Here is a 19165-nt window from a genome sequence, read left to right as displayed (position 1 = left end):
GATTCAGTATTCTCAGCAAATCATGGGAATTGCTTGTAGATGACATATTGTTTCAAACATCGTATGCTCTTGCACTACCAACAGGACAGATATTAATCAAAGGGGAGCAACGTAGAGCAGGTCCCAATCCTGATGGACCGTATGGACGCCATGCTCATGGTGGATTCAGGGCTGTCATAGTTGCTCTGTATAAACCAGCCACCAATGAATTACTGGATGTCTCTGTTGATACCACATTAGATATACATTCATTCTTCGTGGAGCATGATAATAACTGCTACCTGGTTACCAGAGTCAAAGAGGAAGAGTCAGACCAAGTAAGCAGAGTTATATGTGACTTTGACAGTGATATGCCTACAATAGTAATTGGAGATGTCATTGAAGATGAAACATTAGATATAGAAAAGCAGTTTTATTCAGAATTTACTTTTGACAAGCGCAAATTTGGGTTGGTTCAAGTGCCGTGTGAGTGTGAATCCCATGAAGAAGAACAGTGAAACAAAACAAAACAAGAGTAGGTACATTGTAGAGTAGCAGTGCACCTTCTTAATTTCTTAATTTGGGAATGTGTAGAAACTTTGTTATACTTCTACCAAATACTGTATACCTACACCAATCCGAAGCGTTTAATTTGGCCCTCTATTGAAGGAACCACAGATATACCAGTGCGGAGATTTAATTTGTTCACTACAATTCTGTATAGTACACTAAGGAGTAAATGATGGAACCCTCGACCTTGGGACACCGCAGTTTTATGTCGGGGACACCGCAGTAATGTCGTTTTCGGATTGGTGTATATACATGTACCAGGTTAGTGGTGACTACATAGTTTTCTTGATATGAAAAGTGATAAATTGCAGAAACTAGCTGTACACAGGTTCGCATACTTTTTAGAAAATCAAAACTTACCCAGAAATTGTTACTACCGTAAAAAGTATGATCTATTGCTAAGAAGCAAATTTGGAAACAATCTTACTATAAATAGGGGAATGTTGTATGTATCTATGTATGTATGTATCTATCTATGTATGTGTATAAAGGCTCCGTCAGTTTCGATCCAAATGTCACCAAATTCATACGGGACATTGAGGCATATACCGAGATGGTTATGCAAAACTGTAAAGGGCACATTGTATGCCTTGCTATTTACAGTAGATGTAGGAAATAAGTTGTACAAGCCTTTTTTCTATCTACCAGTCAACATTAATAGGTAAATTTTCACGGGAAAATTTTCTGGACACGTGACCAATGCGTATCAATGTGAGTGTAACCTCGAGCCTGATCTCTGACCCCGGCGGTGACCTCGCTATTCAAGTCTTAGTAATTTTGAATTGGAATAGTATTTTTGACCGCAATTTTAATAGAAATTTGTGCATTGCAAATTTATTAAATATTATGTTATCTTAATTTCTTCACAATATCATCAAAACGTAATTTCAAAAATATCTATCTACGGAAAAAATATTTATCTACGGAAACTCTTACCATAATATTATTAACTTGCGACAAGTAACTTATTTTGCATCAAAGGAGGAATTCTTCCTATTCAAATACATTGGAAGAACACCCGCTGTGCTCGGGGTCACATTCCATAATGCTAATATGTCTGCGCCCATGGGTGTCACATGTCCAAAAAAATTTCCCGTGAAAATTTACCTATTAATTCTGACTGTCTATACAGTAAACAGCAAGTTGTATACCTACCTTGATATTTACAGGTAGCAACTTCTATGTTACTCTCTACAGTAGACAGCAAGTTTTATGTCTTAAGTAGCAAGGTGTAGACAGCACGCTGTATGCCTTGCTATCTACAGTAGACAGCAACTTACATGCCTTAAAATATCTTCAGCAGACAGCAGATTGTATACCTTGTTATCTTCAATAGACATAAAGTTGTATGATTTGCTATCTACATTAGACATCAATTTGTTGGCTTGCCATCATACGTAGAAATTTAACCTGTTGCATGACTTGTTATTTTCAGTAGACAACAAGTTGTATGGGGTGCCATCATTAAGTAGACTTATTATTTATAACATGTATTATTATTGTGCTTATGCAGCATTTGTATCAAGATTGTGATTGCTAATTCCTCATGTATTTGAATTAATGGTACATAATGATTGCTTGTGGAGACAATTTGTACACAGAAACCACACAAGATGCCACTTCGTTTGAACTGTAGTTTTCTTGTTCAGTGTTCATTTCTCTTTGATGGGTTTTGTGTAATTACTGGTTTTTTTAGTGTTTAATATTAGCTTATTTTATTGGTTTGTTTTTAATGCTGAAGTGGGCCACTCTTTTGGGAGCCATGAAAAATTGAAAAAGCTGTGAATAGAGGAATAGAGGAGTTACAACCTTCCCAAAGTTGTTTCATTTGCAAAAAAGAATTTGTTTGGTCAAAAATAATCACATTTTCCAAAATGATGCTTTCAGAAAAAGTTGCACTTTTCAACATTATGTACAAAACGTTCTTGGTATGAATGTTAAGGTTGATTTATTATCTTTGTTTTTTCCTTCACTTTTTCTGTCTCTGATCCATCAGGCACCCATGCAACCATCATTCAGTGCAAAAATCAGCAGTTAATTCAAAATGATAAAATTACTAGGGAGGAGAAATGAGTTTTCCACGCATACATTTGACCAAAAGGGTGAACATTTACCTGTAATGGTTAGGTTGTTGAAACATCTTGCATTTTGATTTAAAATGACGGCTTTCTTGGATAAAGGTGTAGTAGCACTCATGATGTGGGCCACAAGAGATTAGCTGCATGCTGATAATTGGCTGGATTCTGACTTCCAACCTCTTAATTCATCCAATCTCTGTTGGCCGTTTCTTCTTTATCTTGTACGGCTTTATTCAAGAGAACCATTGCTTTTATCTTTACCATTTGCAAAAGAAAGAACTAATCATCACACTACAAACCTTATATCTACTCCTATAGTGATTTTACCATCTTTGAATCACAGACTGAAAACCCCATTCATGTCAATGAATCTTTTTTTTACATGTATATTGAAAGATGATTGCATGGGTGACTGAGTAATCGGACACATAAAATTAAAGAAACTCAATCAAAATTGATCATGTTGACATCAAGAACATTTTGTATGTATAGGATTTTGAAAAGTTCAACTTTTTCTGAAAGCATCATTTTTGGAAAATGTGATTATTTTTGACCAACAAAAAATGATTTGGAAAAGACAGAATATTGGGAGAGTAGCAAAAAGATTCCTCTATTCACATATTTTTAAATTTTTCAAATCAACTAAATTTATGTATGTCAAGTTATGCAAAGAAATGTTTTGTAATTTTAGGGAGAGGGAGTTATTTTTTTTTTTTTTTTTTTTGTTGTATGCCTTGCTATCTACAGTAGACAGCTGGTTGCATACATGTCTTGCTCTCTTCAGTATATAAGCTGAGGGAGGGGCACTCACATTTCCCAGCTATACGTGTATGTGCCGCGGTGACGACCCCCTTTCAGAGCTGCTAATCGTTCCCTAGACCTGCCGAATTCATTAATTGTCGATGCCTCGTACATTTCTAGCCGTTCCTCAGACTCATAGAATTTGTCAATCTCCACTCTCATTGACATCTGGAACGGCATGATATCTATGCTAAGCCCAAAAGCTACTTTTGCAAGCCCAAAAGCTTCAAAAGGGATTTTCCATCATTTTCTTCCCCAATAAAACACATTGTAAGGAATGAGGTGAATTTTGGGCTCCTTACTAGTGGCAACACTGGGCCATTTTGTAAATAATACAGTGAAAATTGCTGTCTCTTTCAGCCGATGACCATTTTGCTGGAAATAAATCATTTTGAGATTTCCTTTGGGAATAAAATTGGAAGCAAATGTTAGGAAAAGTACCTCAAAGAATTATGTGCACATCCTTAGTTGACCATAACAGTATTGGCACACCCCACCAAAAAAAAAAAAGTGAGCCTCCCCGATATAAGTTAGTTGTTTACCTTGCTATCTACAGTAGTGTACAGCTAGTTGTATTTATACCTTGCTATCTTCAGTACATGAATATAGCTTGTTTTATGCCTTGCTCTCCTATCTACATTAGATAACAAGTCTACAGTTTGTTGGTAGCTCACCCCTGAAATGCCAATCTACTGCCATGTCCAGAGATGACTTAAAGGGATCACAGCCTCATGAATAGCCTTTCCTGTCATTCCTTCACTCTCTCAAATTATCTTACTCTGTACTATTAATAACATTATACATGTATTTCTCATATGTGGCTATGATGAGTGAAAAAGTAATAAATGAATGAATGAAACATTAGATTTATATAGTGCATTGTGTTATGTTTTGGAGTATTCTTTTGTTACATTATTGGAACCAATTAATGTTATATTTTGGCATCTTTTTCCAACTCAAATGATAAAAACTAGGGCTGGTTTCATTTTGTCTATGCTCCCTTTGGGTCCCAAGGGGTCAAAGATAATTATCGGACTAAACTAAAACTAAAATGGTCACATTATGTTGTAATAAAAAATGTGTTGAACTTGTGTAAAAAAAAGCACCGGATCGTGATCGACTGTTTCATGATATGGTATGAAAGTTGTAATCTGTAAACAGCAGTGACGCAATGAAAAAAACCCTATTTTATGGGTGGACAGACCTTTCAAGTACGGTCTGTTGGTCAGGCATATGACACTGAAATCACAAATTCTTTTTAATAAAACACTTTTCTCTTTGCTTTGCTTGTGTACATTATATCAAAATATACTTTTGCTCAAACAACCATTTTTGACCAAACAGAGACTGATAATACAAAAAAAACACCTAAATGTACATCATGGATGCTACATTTTGATTTTTTTTTCTGTTGCCTTATTGCCATATTGCAAGATTTAGAGAATTTCAGTATGGTTAAGGGCTCTGGTATGACCGTTTCGACAGTATTTTTTGTGGGATATGAGAGCACATCAGACATCAAATTGAATTCTGAATACGAGGAATGTCCTGATATCAAATAATTTAGACCTTTCATATTGAAGATATATACATTTTTTTTTTTTTTTTTCCAAATTGTTTGGTGATTTGGGGAAAAATTCATATCTTCAATACGAAAGGTCAAAATTTTCAATTGATCTTTGGCTTTTCATCCCAGCTACATACACTTCAAGTACACATCATTAGATTTATAGTTTACTTTTAAATATAAATAGTTTTAAATAGTTTACTGTTAAATATCAAAAATATCAATTTTTAATCATTTGCCATAAAATGTGTATCATCTATCAAATTTCAAAAAATCTAAATTATTTGATATCATCAGGACATTCTTCGTACATTCAGAATGCAATTCGATAAAAATGTCCCACAAAAATTTCTGTCCAAATGTTCATACCCCACCTCTTAAGATAATAAAAAAAGGATATAGAATGCTTTCTGAAACTTGCACAGTTGACTTTATCTTTAATGGCTACATGTTTAGAGGTTATTCACTGCGCATCGATTATTTTGAGGGAATTGTGAACAATTAATCTGAACATTTTGCTTTTGGAACTGAGGAATCTATATAATATATTCAAACCTTCTATATAGATATAGCCTACCAAATATTTGTCTGGTCATAAGGATTCAGAAAATAGTAATATTACTTTGAAAAGAATCACAAGGTTCATGGAGAACTGAGTGTAGATCTATTTTTAGCAGACAAATTGATATGGTGCTTACTGCTTGCTGACTCGCTCACTCACTCACCCCACTCACTCTCTTATAATTTGTGTCTTCCTGCTTTCCTACAGATCTCAGCAAGTCAATGGTTCACAATTTGCAACTGTAGTTGAGAAGAACCCCGTTCCTACCACATAACAAGACCTTAACAGCCTTACGTGACCCAGACTAACAGAGCCTGTGATACGGAGAGAATTGTCATACCAAGGTAGCAGAATTGTTTGATGTGCAAATCATTCCGCATTATACAAAGAATTATTATTTGTAGAACTTTGTAGTGTAAATCCGATTTGAGTGTGCTAAGACCCATGTTTATGCTGTTTCTAGACTTTTAGAACAAGATGGCAACATTCAAACAAGATCAGTGTGTTCATCGTGTGGGAAATCAATCCCACTTGTCTCGTCTATCCTCAGGACTTAACCAGTTGAGACAGCAGGCAGCCTTCTGTGATGTCAACATCATTGTTGGTGATAAAAGATTCCCTGCTCATAAAGCAGTACTAAGCTGTACAAGTGACTACTTCCAAGGAATGTTCTCATCAGGGTTTCAAGAAAGCACAATGAGCGAGATATCTGTTCCTGGCACAGAAGAAAGCTTTGCCCAAATCTTGGATTTTGTGTATACAGGATACTTGACTCTCTCCTTACAAACTGTCACAAGCATTCTCCAAATGGCTTGTTACATGCCCTTACCGAAATGAAAGCCTTCATTAGGCAGTTATTAGGCAGTCTGTTAAGCAGTTAATACAGGCAGTCACTTGAAGCTGTTGATATATGAAGCTCTATATAGACCTGAAAGCACATAGGCAGTACCTAGACATGTAAAATGGGCAAAATGAAGCACTATAGGCAGTTCTTAGACCTTCACCTTCAGCTCTAATTTAGGCAGTTCACCTCAAATGAAGCTCTAATTTAGGCAGTCGTCGACCTCAAAAGAAGCACTAATTTAGGCAGTTGACTGCCTAAAATGAAGCTCTAATTTAGGCAGTCAACAGTCTCTAATGAAGCTCTAATTTAGGCAGTTGACTGCCTCAGATGAAGCTCTAATCCAAGCAGTTGCAGGGACATGCCTTTTGAGGAGAATGAGAGCAATCACTCTAGCTGCTCTCCTTAAATCCGATATAGGAGAGTGATTTTAGCTCTCCTTAGTTTACCATTTTCTCCTTACATTCCATTGTAAATGCACTGTAAAAGAGCTCTCCTTAAAGGCTCCATCAGACCCAAACGTTCTCCTGCAATTCCAAAAAGACAGTCCTTGCAGTCGTCAACTGCCTCAAATAAAACGGAAGCTTGTGATTTTACAGGAAGATCGCTGGACATCTCCCGAGGAGCAAAAAATTATTTTGATGATGCATGAGATTTTACTCATTTTCCAGCGTTTTGCGTGAGATTTAGTACCTATAGGAGTGAGATTATACTACCTTGGCGTGAGACCGTGAGAAAGTGACCCAATGCGTGAGACTCGCGACCAATGCGTGTGTGCACCGCGTGCGAAACCAGGAGTTGAGTGGTTACAATACAAACACAGGAATTCGAGGAGGTTAGACCCAAAAAGCAGTAATTCAAGGATCTTCTAAAAGTGGAGAACCCTAGGAGGGTTAGGACGTCTTTTTCGGCATTTCCTTCAATTCGAGGAGATCCATAATTGTATTTGTGCTAAGTTTTCCTCACACACCTCCTCATATTCCTGTGAAAACTCCTCGTTTTGTATGTAAAGTGTGCACAGTTTAATACACTTCACACACTATGCTTTTCTGTCTCCTCGTTTAGACTGCGCTACGAGTGTAGGTGTGAGAGTTGACAGCCCTGTTCCTGATTAAACACTAAATGATTTTGAGTCCCAAGCATAAATTGTACATAATGACATGATAAAATGCAAAACTAAACTAAAAGGCCCGAACAATTTTGTTTAACAATTAAAGTTTCAGATTCCTAGCCCGATTCCTAGGTGCCCATCAGTACACCACATGCTATATACTTTGCGGCATATTGTACCACTATACCTCCGATCCCCAACCTTTTAGATGTATCAGTTATTGCCAATGATATGAATCCAATTTGCAGTTGCTAGAAAGCAAGGTTATCACAGAAAACTAATTTTGGATACATGCAAGTGCATACTGCAAAATTCAGCAGCCTGTGAACACATTATCTGTACATGCAGTTGATAAGCTTACAACATTTATACTCCTTGCAATGCAACCCTGCAAACCTTTAATTTACCTGTGCATCAAAAGGTGTATAGTCATCTGTAGTATAAAATTCCCCATAACTGAATGATTTGTGTGAAGAGACCATTAAAACACCACCATCTAAAGAACAGCTTGTTGAATCCAACAGCAAATTTGAAATGGCAGTTGGTGATCATGTGACCGGGTCATGACTTATGCAAATTAGCTTCTGACTGTCTATTAGGTCTGACTGCCTATTAGAGCTTCATTTAGAGCTTCATTTTGAAGATGAAAAAATCATAAGTATTAGAGCTTCATTTTGATTATAGATAAAAAAATCAAAGTATTAGAGCTTCAAATAGTGACTGCCTATTATAGACCTTCATATCTATCAAGCTCGTTGACTGCCTAAGTCACAGGCCTTCAACTGCCTAATTTTCCAGCAACTTCTTGTTGATAGTTTGATTAGGCAGTCATTTGTCTTCAACTGCCTATGAACTGCCTATTAACTGTCTATTAGGCAGTTGTGTTTGGTAAGGGTGGTTGTAACTGAAGCAATGGATTTATGTGCTGAATATCTGAGAGAAGTCAAGGATAATTTCACAATTGAAGACTGTTTTGAGATATGGTCAATTACAAGAGATCATAGCAATCTGTCAGATATTGCGCAGTTATACAGAAGTCACCTTATGCAGAACTTCTCCAAGTGTGTACAATCCAATGTGTTTCTTGAAAATTGTTCAGCAAGTGTCATGCTAGAGATTCTGAGTGAAGAAGAAATTGAGACGGACACCATGACAGAAGAACAGATTCTGCAAGCGGCATTGATTTGGCTCAAGTTTGATTGGGAGCAGCGCAGAGTCCATGCAGTTGATCTCCTGAAGAAGATCTGTCTTGGTCTGGTGCCAGTTGACCGACTCAGAGATATCCTTGGGGATGAGTTACTTGCTATAGAAGAGTGTAAGGTCATGGTGGACGAGGTTGTCAAGTTGAGTGTTACCATGGATACAGCTTCACCACCATTGATTAAAAGTCATCCAAACTGGTTTGCTACTAGAAACACTATTACAGCTGGATTGGATGAAGACTATGATGATTCCAGTTCTGCTCAATAATAATATTAACATGCAAAACTAAAACAGCATGTTATAAGATCACCAATTTGGCTGATATCCTAATCGATATCCATATTCTGGAGAGAAAGTAAGTGTGGTTAAAGCATTTGTCAGCAATGAAAATCAATTATATGCTGCTATTGATATTGGATATAATGGGAAGGATCAGGAAGATAGTAAAAGTCATGACAAATGGCTTTTGAAAAATAACTTTTTTCAGTACAAGTCTGAGGAGAATGAATGGATCTCACTTCCACCAAGGATGGAAATACTGACTTCTTCAAGTTCTTGTAGAATGTTTCACCTAGAAGAATATGTATATTTGATTTCTAGTGATTTTGGCAATTCTGCGAGTATGATTCAACGATTCAGTATTCTCAGCAAATCATGGGAATTGCTTGTAGACGATATACTGTTCCAAACATCGTTTGCTATTTTACTATCAACAGGACAAATATTAATCACAGGGGAGGAACATAGAGCAGGTCCCAATACTGATGGTGGTTATGGTGGATTCTGGGCTGCTGTAGTTGCTCTGTATAAACCAACCACCAATGAATTACTGGATGTCTCTTTTGAAAGTTTTGATACCACATTAGATGACGATTCATTCTTTGTGGAACATGATAGTAACTGCTACCTGGTTACCAGAGGCAAAAAGGAAGAGCCAGACCAAGTAAACCGAGTTATCTGTGACTTTGACAGTGATATGCCTACAATGTTAATTGGAGATATCGTTGAAGATGAAACAATAGATACAGAAAAGCAGTTTTATCCAGAATTTACTTTTGACAAGCGCAAACTTGGGTTGGTTCAAGTGCCGTGTGTGTGTGAATCCCATGTGAAGAGAAGTGAAGCAAAGCTGGAGTAGGTATAAGTAGCAGTGCATCTTCTTAATTTGGGAGTATGTGGAAACTTTGCGCAACATATGCCATTTGTTTTATTTTATTATACCTGTACCAAACACTGTATATATTACCAGGTTAGTGGCGACAACATAGTTTTCTTGATCTGAAAAGTGAAAAAAAGAGAGGTTCAACGTACTTATATCCAGATATGGTTTTACCAAGAAAAATATTTTACGAAAAGCAAATCTTATCCAGATATGATTTTACCAAGAAAACTATTTTATGATCTTTTGCTAAGATTGTAATATGACTTGTCTGTACCTCCAAATGTTGATGTGTGTCATATAATTATCATATATCCAATCTTACTATAAATAGGGGAATGTTGTATCTATGTATGTATCTATGTATCTATGTATGTATCTATCTGTGTATGCCTATAAAGGCTCCGTCAGTTTCGATCCAAATGTCGCCAAATTCATACTGGAGATCGATGAATATACGGCAACGTGTTTAAACTTTATTTGGTTGAAAACGGTCAAGAATTGGCTGCAAAAACAGTGAAAATATGGGTAAAAACGGGTTTTTGTTATGAAAATCGGTTACCAGCCTACGCGTCACTGCAGCTGGCCAGCAGCGCGTCGGCGCCGCGTGCGTAATGCGCGAAGCGCGGGTATCCCGCTAGTACTGGTTAAAACATTCTAATCGGAAATATATTATTTGAATAATCTTCAAAATTTCTTTGTCTTTGCTATCTTCAGTAGACAGCATTTAATGTAAATATTTCTCTATTGTAAACATCTACTTGCAATTGCATTCATAATATAAATAATTCATAATTTGCAATCTAGAGAAGAGAGCAAAATTATATTAATTTCATTTCAATTTGCATAATTTCCGTCTGGAATGGACATACAGTGCAGTTTATAGTATACTTTAAAATATGATATTTTTGTGGTATTAATTTTTCGCAATTTGGTCTGTTCAGATCAGTTTTTTAGGTTTCTTGTATTCATGATAACATTTACAAAGTTAAATTTGTGGTCCTGAAACTACATATAACTGCCAAAAACACAAAAATAAAAACCTTGCTTTTAAAATATCTGCAGTAAACAGCAAGTTTATGCCTTGCTACAGACAACATATATATGGTCGAATCCAACGAAAAGTGTACACGGCATGTTCAGGGCCATAACTTAAAAGTATTAATCAATTGGCATTCGTTTTTTGTATTGTGTTTATTCGCTTGATCACACGCTTAGCCATATATAATAAGACCCCTTCTGTGAAAAACTTAGACACAGAGACCCCAAAACATGCTATTTTTACCCATTTTTTCAAAATATTTCTTAAAGTATTTTTAAAAACATCTAAATCATTTATGAAAAGAAGTCATTGGATTGAATCTAAATTGATTTCCTGAAAGGTATGTATTCAAAGATTGCCTGTTCAATTTTTCACATATTTGTACATAATTATGAATTTTTTGTGATCATTTTTTGAGTGGTATTTTTTTACATTACCTACGAATACAATTTTTCATAGCACTAGATATATCTTTAAAAAATGGAAATCACTAATAAATGCGCAGTTGATACAAGCTTTGATATATCCAATACTGAAATGCATTGCATTCGGACATCTTTATTATTGTGTTTAGCTGCCAGAAATTCTAAATGGCACAAAGGTAGGTTTGGTAAAAAATATGCATTACCTCCGAATACATGTTAAAAGCTGTGCCATTTCCACAAAGTGAGAGAATAGTAAACAATAGTTAAGCAATAGGTGCAGGGTAATACACTCTTTATTTCTACCAAGTTTCAATAACCTGCGTTTAAATATTTCTGAGATGTCAACAATAAAAGCAAGTATTAGTAGGTAAATTTCGGTAACCGAATGTTACCTACGAATACACTTTGACATCATGACAGTATTGTGAAACACCGCCATTCATGCCAATGCCCATATTGGTACATAACGAAGGCCTGTATGTTTGCTATCAAATCATATGTCAATGAAAGTTGCGAATTCACATACATGCCCACCATGCAAAACTAAATACGGCTTAATTGGTGAAAAATATGTACTGAAATAGACGACGGTCTGCTCATTTGAAAGAAAAATCAGATTCAAAGAAGATTAGAAGGGGATAAATACTTGGATTTGTCAACTGTCATGTGTGCTTCATTTTAAATGTTTACCGACCTTCTGGTTTCTGAGTAATTTGTGTCCAAATTGATTTATTCAAGGTAACTTTTGACGTTTTCGCTAAGGTTACCTACGAATACCATGGAAAAAACGACTGTTCTCATTGTCTCATGATCTAGACAACACATTGATGGACCCTGGTATAAAGCTAATTGTAGTTGCCCTCAAATGAAAGGCCACAAGACGTAACTGACTCCAAGATGGACTTCACAAGTCTGCAATAACGGTTTTAAGCGATTTGTGTGCAATTAAGCAAATTAAAGTCACTTTAGTGCCTTTGTTTCTTACTTCAATCCTCTTTCAACCGCTGTGAACCGACATTATTAATACATGATAGGGTCTAAAGTATCAATAAACGCACATAAAGAAAATAATACATTCAAAGTGCTTTATAAAATGAAGTTTTGATTACGATATCCACCAAAAGTCTAATGCTTACCTACAAATACTGAAATGTTACTTACGAATACAGCATAATACATGACATGTGTAATGAAGTGTCCCTACCAATGGAAATTAATTGTCAAAACTTTAAGCGGTACCCCAGCACACTATTATTACCCATATACGGATTCATTCAACAATTATTTATTATGTAAAATTGCTGATTAACTACTTGTATATCAAAATGAAGTGGTCAAAATCTTGCTAAAAGCATCAAAAAATTTTGATCTAAGGTAATAGCATTTATTCATTTGGACGTACCATCTGAAAGAAATCTAAAACTACCATTTTATTAATTCATTACCATAATAGCAAAATTTAAACCTATAAACTCAATATAGATATTGTTAAATCGCTCATGTTACCTACGAATACCCGGGTTTGTTCACCTTTTCATTGTATAAAGCGTTAGGTGTATGCTTATAATTCCTAATATTCTTGAAAACATATATCATACTCGTTCTTATACAAAGTGTAAATTGATTCATACTCATTTGATAAATAAAATACAGAAACTGACCTAAACTTCATTTTCAAAAATAAACTAGCATAAATTGACTAATATCATATTGATCGCGTTATAAAAATAAAAACAAATATTTTCTGGTTGAGTTAGCATTTTCCTGACACCCTGTGGTCTACATTACACGAAAAAAGCGTTAAATGGGAATATTCCATTTGTTTTAGGTTGATTAGTATTGCGATAGTGAAAGCATCCTAGTGGTATTCGTAGGTATAACATTGGGTTTTGATATCACATTTACTATCACACGTCCCTGGATTTATTTTTCAAGATTAGTAATGGCACTTTTGGTTCCTATAAGGCCAATATGTCATCAATCAATGGGCAAAAGGAAAAAATTGTGGAGACATCTTTATTTCGGACTTTTATTTTTGGCCCGTGGACACTTTTGGTTGGATTCGACCATATAAGTTTTATGTATTGCTTTCTACAGTAGAAAACAGGTTTTATGCCTATGATATTTTCAGTACCGTATATGGCAAGTTGTATGCCTGTGATATTTACAGTATACATATCGCAGTTGTAGGCCTACATACCTTGCTATCTACTGTAGAAAACAAGTTCATGCCTTAATATCTTTAGTGGACAGCAGATTGTAATTTATCTTCAATAGACATCAAGTTGTATGCTTTGCTACATGTATCTACAGAAGACAGCAATATGTGTGGCTTGCCATCATGCGTATGTAGTATTTAACAAGTTGCATGCCTTGCTATTTTCAAGTTGTATGGCTTGCCACCATTTAGTAAATTACATGTATACATTTAAGTTGCATGCCTATCTGCACTCTGCAGTAGACAGCAGGCTGTATGATTCTGTTCTGTGATGACTCATCAATCTTATTATAATAAACTGGCCTCAAAAAGAAACTTTTTTACAAGGTCCTACTGTATCTTAAAATCCTGTCCATAAAAATTAACAAAAATTAACAAAAATTACTCACACCTTGTGAAAACTTATTAAAGTAAATAAATAGTAATAATAATAATAAATTTATATTTAATTATTAATTATAATATGTATAAAAACATCAAGTTGATTTAATTAAAATCTAGTCAACTGGACTTACTATTTATTGACTGGCGACGTTTCACATCCTATCCTGGATGCTTCCTCAAGCCGTCTGATTTTTCGGTGGCGATTGGTCAGTGACCCGTGACGGGTCACAGAACTGAGAAACGCCGCCAGTCAATAAATAGTAAGTCCAGTTGACTAGATTTTAATTAAATCAACTTGATATTTTATTTACCTGGATGACTGAGAATATACACAAATATATGTATAAAAACAGTGAAAATGTGTTCCAACTGACGACCAAAGGATGGATCCAAAAGGATACAAGTGTCAACAAGCAATGGATAAAATTAAAAACAATGAAAGTATGACACAACATCCAATGGGGGAGTAACACAAAACATATAAACAAAGTTAATTTAATAATATAATATGATGATAATAATAATAATATGATGATAATAATAATAATAATAACAATGTTAATAATATAAACAAAGTTTATTTAATAATATAATATAATGATAATAATATGATAATAATAATAAGAAGAAGAAGAATAACAATGATATGAGGATGAATGCAGATTATTTTTATCATATTCATTTATTATAAATTTTTTGTCTCTTAGTGAAATATTGTATTAGTCTATGTACATTTTTGCATTATAATTATCTTTACAAACTTTTATATTTTATATTTTAGTAATGTTTTAATATCCACACGGACATGTGGAAGATCAATATTGTATTGAACATGTTTTACCGTGTATAAATAAAGTTATTATTATTATTATTATTATTATTATTATTATTATTATTATTATTATTATTATTATTATTATTATTATTATTATCCCCTCACTTTTCTCAAAAAAATTGAGATTTTTATACCACTGGAAAGTAACCTCTGGCTACATAATGTTTATGTCCAAAAAATAATTCTTGCAGATTTAATTCGTCTAGCAAAAATATCGTCAATTTTGAATTACGTTCTGGTGTACCAGAACGAAATTACAACAGTGGCCTATGGAGCAGTGTAATACACATAGTCATGCATAACTCGCATAATGCAAAATCGAATCAACTGAAATTTTGGGAATAAGATTTTTTCAAGCATAGGCCTATCTACCATGTCTACAAAAAATGCCATAAAAAGATGATACTAGGATCACGAAATACTCCTTTAAGATAGATGTCATTTATGCGTCGGACCCCTATATCCTGATCATGCAAACGAAAAAAGAAAGAAAGGAAATAAAGAAAGAAAGGGAAAGAAAAAACGAAATCCAAAGAAATTAAGATGAACTGAACAAATCTAATTGATAGAAATAAATTGATTGTTTAAAACTGTTTATTATGTGCAGCAACATCCAAAAACAAAACAGGGTTCAAAAGACAAAGCAGCTTTCTTGATTAAAAAAAATAAGAAAAAAGGCACTATAAAAACAAACAAAAAAAGGAAAAAGAAAGAAAAATAAAGAAAGAAATTCATCTCCTTTACACGATCTTTATTATCTAAGAAATAGATGCTATATTACATTATTGACATCTTGAGTTCAAACATCCCGCCTTAAAATTGTCGGCATATTTAGCAGATTAAGATATAAGATGTGCCGTGGTGTTAATAAAGCATCGTCATAATGAGTCCGTGATTGACAGGCCAGTAAACAAAATGAATCATGAACACATAAATGTCAATCATTTACAATGCAGAATTGGATAGCATTTTTTCCACAAATTTGTTTATTTACTTTATGTTATTAATTAAAACCATATTTATACAGGGCTACCTTTCAGATAAATCTGCTATTACAGGGGCTCTGTGTCATAAAAACAATATACATAACAATTTGTAGAATTATACATAAGCCCTATATATGTAAGAATTTTTTAAAAACATAAAAATGCATAAACATCAAAAAATCATACATCAAATATATCAAAATTCATTAAAAAGTATTTACATTTCTTTGTTTTATACAATTTACGTAACACTTGTAGAAATATATATTAAATTAATTAAGAACACAGACAAAATACATCATTCATTAAAAGACATACAAGTTAAAACATTTGGTTCATTATTTACATTTCTCATTAAAACGAACAGAAAACTTTCCTGATTAATAATATTTTACGATCGTGCGTCAAGAGGCATATGGCACTTTTATGTGTCTGTTTACGGTACCCTACCATTGATTGGACCCACACCATACCCGGCGCTTTCGCGTAAGTCATTCATTACATAATGGGTTGAAGGAGTCACACTTTATACAATCACGTGGCCGGAGACTTGTCAAGCAATCGATCCGATGCGGTGTGTTCTGGGCCCGGGTTCTGGGACGAATATATGCGTGCTACTGCCTAGTCACGGTAGGCTACCATTGCATTGATTGAACCCATGTCACGCCCGGTAACTTTTCGGCGTACTAGTGGCAGCTAATACTCATGGTGAGAAAGGTGGTGAAAGTCGGCACAGCATTATCGCAAAAGCTGCTGCAGGCATTTGTTTTGCTTGTGCGCATTTGTCTTTGAGAAATTTGCTAAATATTTTTTTTCCATTAGTGTCATGTCAAAGAAGATCAATTCGCAACATAAAGATGGGATAAAATTATAAATTATAAGCCATCATATTTTTGGCCATATCAATATTAGGCCCTATAAATTTGATACTTTAGGCCATAAATAATTGAATACTAAATTATATAGCCTATTATAAAGTACTAAAAAGGTAACATAATTCTAATAACAATAATATAATAATAATTAATATAATAATAATAGGCTAATAATAATAATAATATAATAAAAATAATTAATAGGCTTAAAATAAAATAAAATAGAAATGAAATAAAATAAAATAGGCCTAAGTAAAACAAAATAACAAATCAAAAACATAATGAATACCAATTTTTAGTCGAAGCACATTTAATATATCGTAATAATATAGGCCTATTAAATTCAATCGAACCGGAGAGTCCATCAACATACTATTTGCTTTTGTACACGCTGGACCCAGTACCGGTACTGCAAACACAGACAATCAACACTCAAAAGTCAACCAATACTATACACATACAACACCCCACTGTACCGCCGGGAGTTGAAGCGATCGATCGTGCATCATCAATCAACAGCAGCACATTACCCGCGGTTTAAAAAGGGGGCGAAAGTGCACGGGTGCGAAATTGAAAGTGGGCGAAAGTGCACGGGTCCGAAATTGAAAGGGTGCGAACCGTCCTGTTTCCATTCCATGCACTTACATGTGTAATTTTGTTGTATTCCCCACGAAAATATCATTTTCCGTTTGCGCCGCCATCATGTATAGTGTAAATCCCTCCTTTTAATAGGAGCACCATCGGGAAATTTAACATGATTTTTAAGCTTTTTTCACTGACAATTCACTTCCAATAAACGCCCCCCTTTTGGAAAAATGCAATGCCCCCGGGGCGTTTATTGCAAACAATACGGTAAGCAAAAATGTATTTTACACAAGCTCAGAAAATTATGACATGAAAGCTGGAATACATGTGAAATCCCATTCCAAAGTAAGTCAACAGATATAAGTTAAATTTTATACTATGTTTTGCTATGTTTGTAATTGCAGTTTTGAAAATTTTTAACATCAAGTGTCATTTACAATGGAAATTTCCCAACCTTAAACATATTTTAGTTAAGTTTTAATTGGGTTCCTAAAATAATTTGAATGTCTAACTTCATGTACAAATACTACTTGATGAAAGGAACCTCCCAGCCAAGTTTCACAGAAATTGGAATTATTTTTTAGAATTGGCAATTCAAGCGATTTGTGTTTCGGAGGCTTCAGTTAACAACACAGGTGATCATAAAAGTAAAATATTTGGCTAAGCTACTACAATGTACAAGTTGACATGAAAAAATAGGTAAAACATATCACAATTACCAATTTTCATGAAAAAATAGGTAAAACATATCACAATTACCAATTTTCATGCTTTGCTTCTAAGTATTGAATTTCAGTTGTGACAAAAATTAAATTATCACAGCAAGTCATTTTTTGTTTTGTTTCGGAGGCTTCATGTTAACAATGGTTAAACATTGCAGAAGTAGTTTTTTTGAAAACAACACTGTTGGAATTATCTAAGCTGTTATTTTCTTGTGTGTATTGAATCAATGATTCTATGCGGCAGATATTGTAGATCACATGTTAATTTTTTCACCCATTTGTTAAGTATGGTGTTAACTTGCAAGTGAAGCCTCCGAAACAGGCATTTTTGGGTATCAGTATATTTTTCAAACATTAACCATAATATCAACAATTTTTTTTTATTTATGACATTCTGCACATATCAAGTAACAATTACAATGCAGATATCAGTATGAAACCCACCAATTTAGATGCATATAGATGATAATTAATCTTAGGGCTCATATTGAAATTCCCTTACACAGGAAGGTGTGCGCCATCCTGCAGCTTTCCTGTGCTAGCCTACTTTTGTTAAAATCTTGGGCAGGGTGTATCACTGATGCATATAATCCATCCGTTTTATGACCGAGCTTTCCTGAGGCGCACGCTTACCGAGGGGAATCCTGCCTTCTTTCTGTGTGAAAACGTGGTAGGGTATTTCAATATGAACCCTTATTGTTGTTTTTGAGGCTTCATTTGTTTCTGAGGCTTCAATTGTTAATGGAAAGTTTGTATTGGTCCCATTTTCAAGTGGTGATATATATGTGCAACAATTAACTTGTATATCTACCTCTGTAAAGCAGACAACAAGTTGTATATTTATTAAAGTAGACAGCAAGTTGAATACCATTCTATCAAAAGTAGGCATGAAGTTGAATGCCTTGCTATAAATCTACAGTAGACAGCAACTTTACATGCCTTGCTAGCCACAGTAGACAACAAGTTCATGCCTTTAGTAGACAGCTAATTGTATACCTTGTTATCTTCAATATTAGACATCAAGTTGTACGATTTGCTATCTACAGTAGACAGTAATTTGTGTGGCTTTTAATTGCCATCATGCGTAGATATTTAGTTGCATGCCTTGTTATTTCTAGCAGTCAAGTTAGCTCAATCGTTAAGGCATTAGACTATGGTGCGAGAGGTTGCGGGTTCGAAACCTGGCGGTGCCTAGTACGCTCACGTGGAAAAATTGAGTTCT

At 34.6% G+C, this 19165-nt stretch overlaps 1 protein-coding gene across 5 annotated transcripts in view; it reads left to right on the top strand.

The window, feature by feature from the left end:
• LOC140142780 (uncharacterized) overlaps nt 1–19165 on the top strand; it is a 78854-nt gene that overhangs the window by 49454 nt on the left and 10235 nt on the right. For 3 of the 5 annotated variants that reach the window (XR_011857582.1, XR_011857579.1, XR_011857578.1), the window contains one exon: nt 5765–5901. The exons of the other annotated variants lie outside the window; for them this stretch is intronic. The gene's annotated coding sequence lies outside the window, so the exon portion shown is untranslated. The remainder of the gene's footprint in view (nt 1–5764; nt 5902–19165) is intronic. 5 annotated transcript variants of the gene reach the window in all.

This window comes from Amphiura filiformis, chromosome 20, assembly GCF_039555335.1.
Source record: "Amphiura filiformis chromosome 20, Afil_fr2py, whole genome shotgun sequence".
In the NCBI taxonomy this organism is placed as follows: domain Eukaryota; kingdom Metazoa; phylum Echinodermata; class Ophiuroidea; order Amphilepidida; family Amphiuridae; genus Amphiura; species Amphiura filiformis.
The sequence above is the reverse complement of the archived record's forward strand: the minus strand, read 5'-3'. Positions and strand labels throughout refer to the sequence as shown.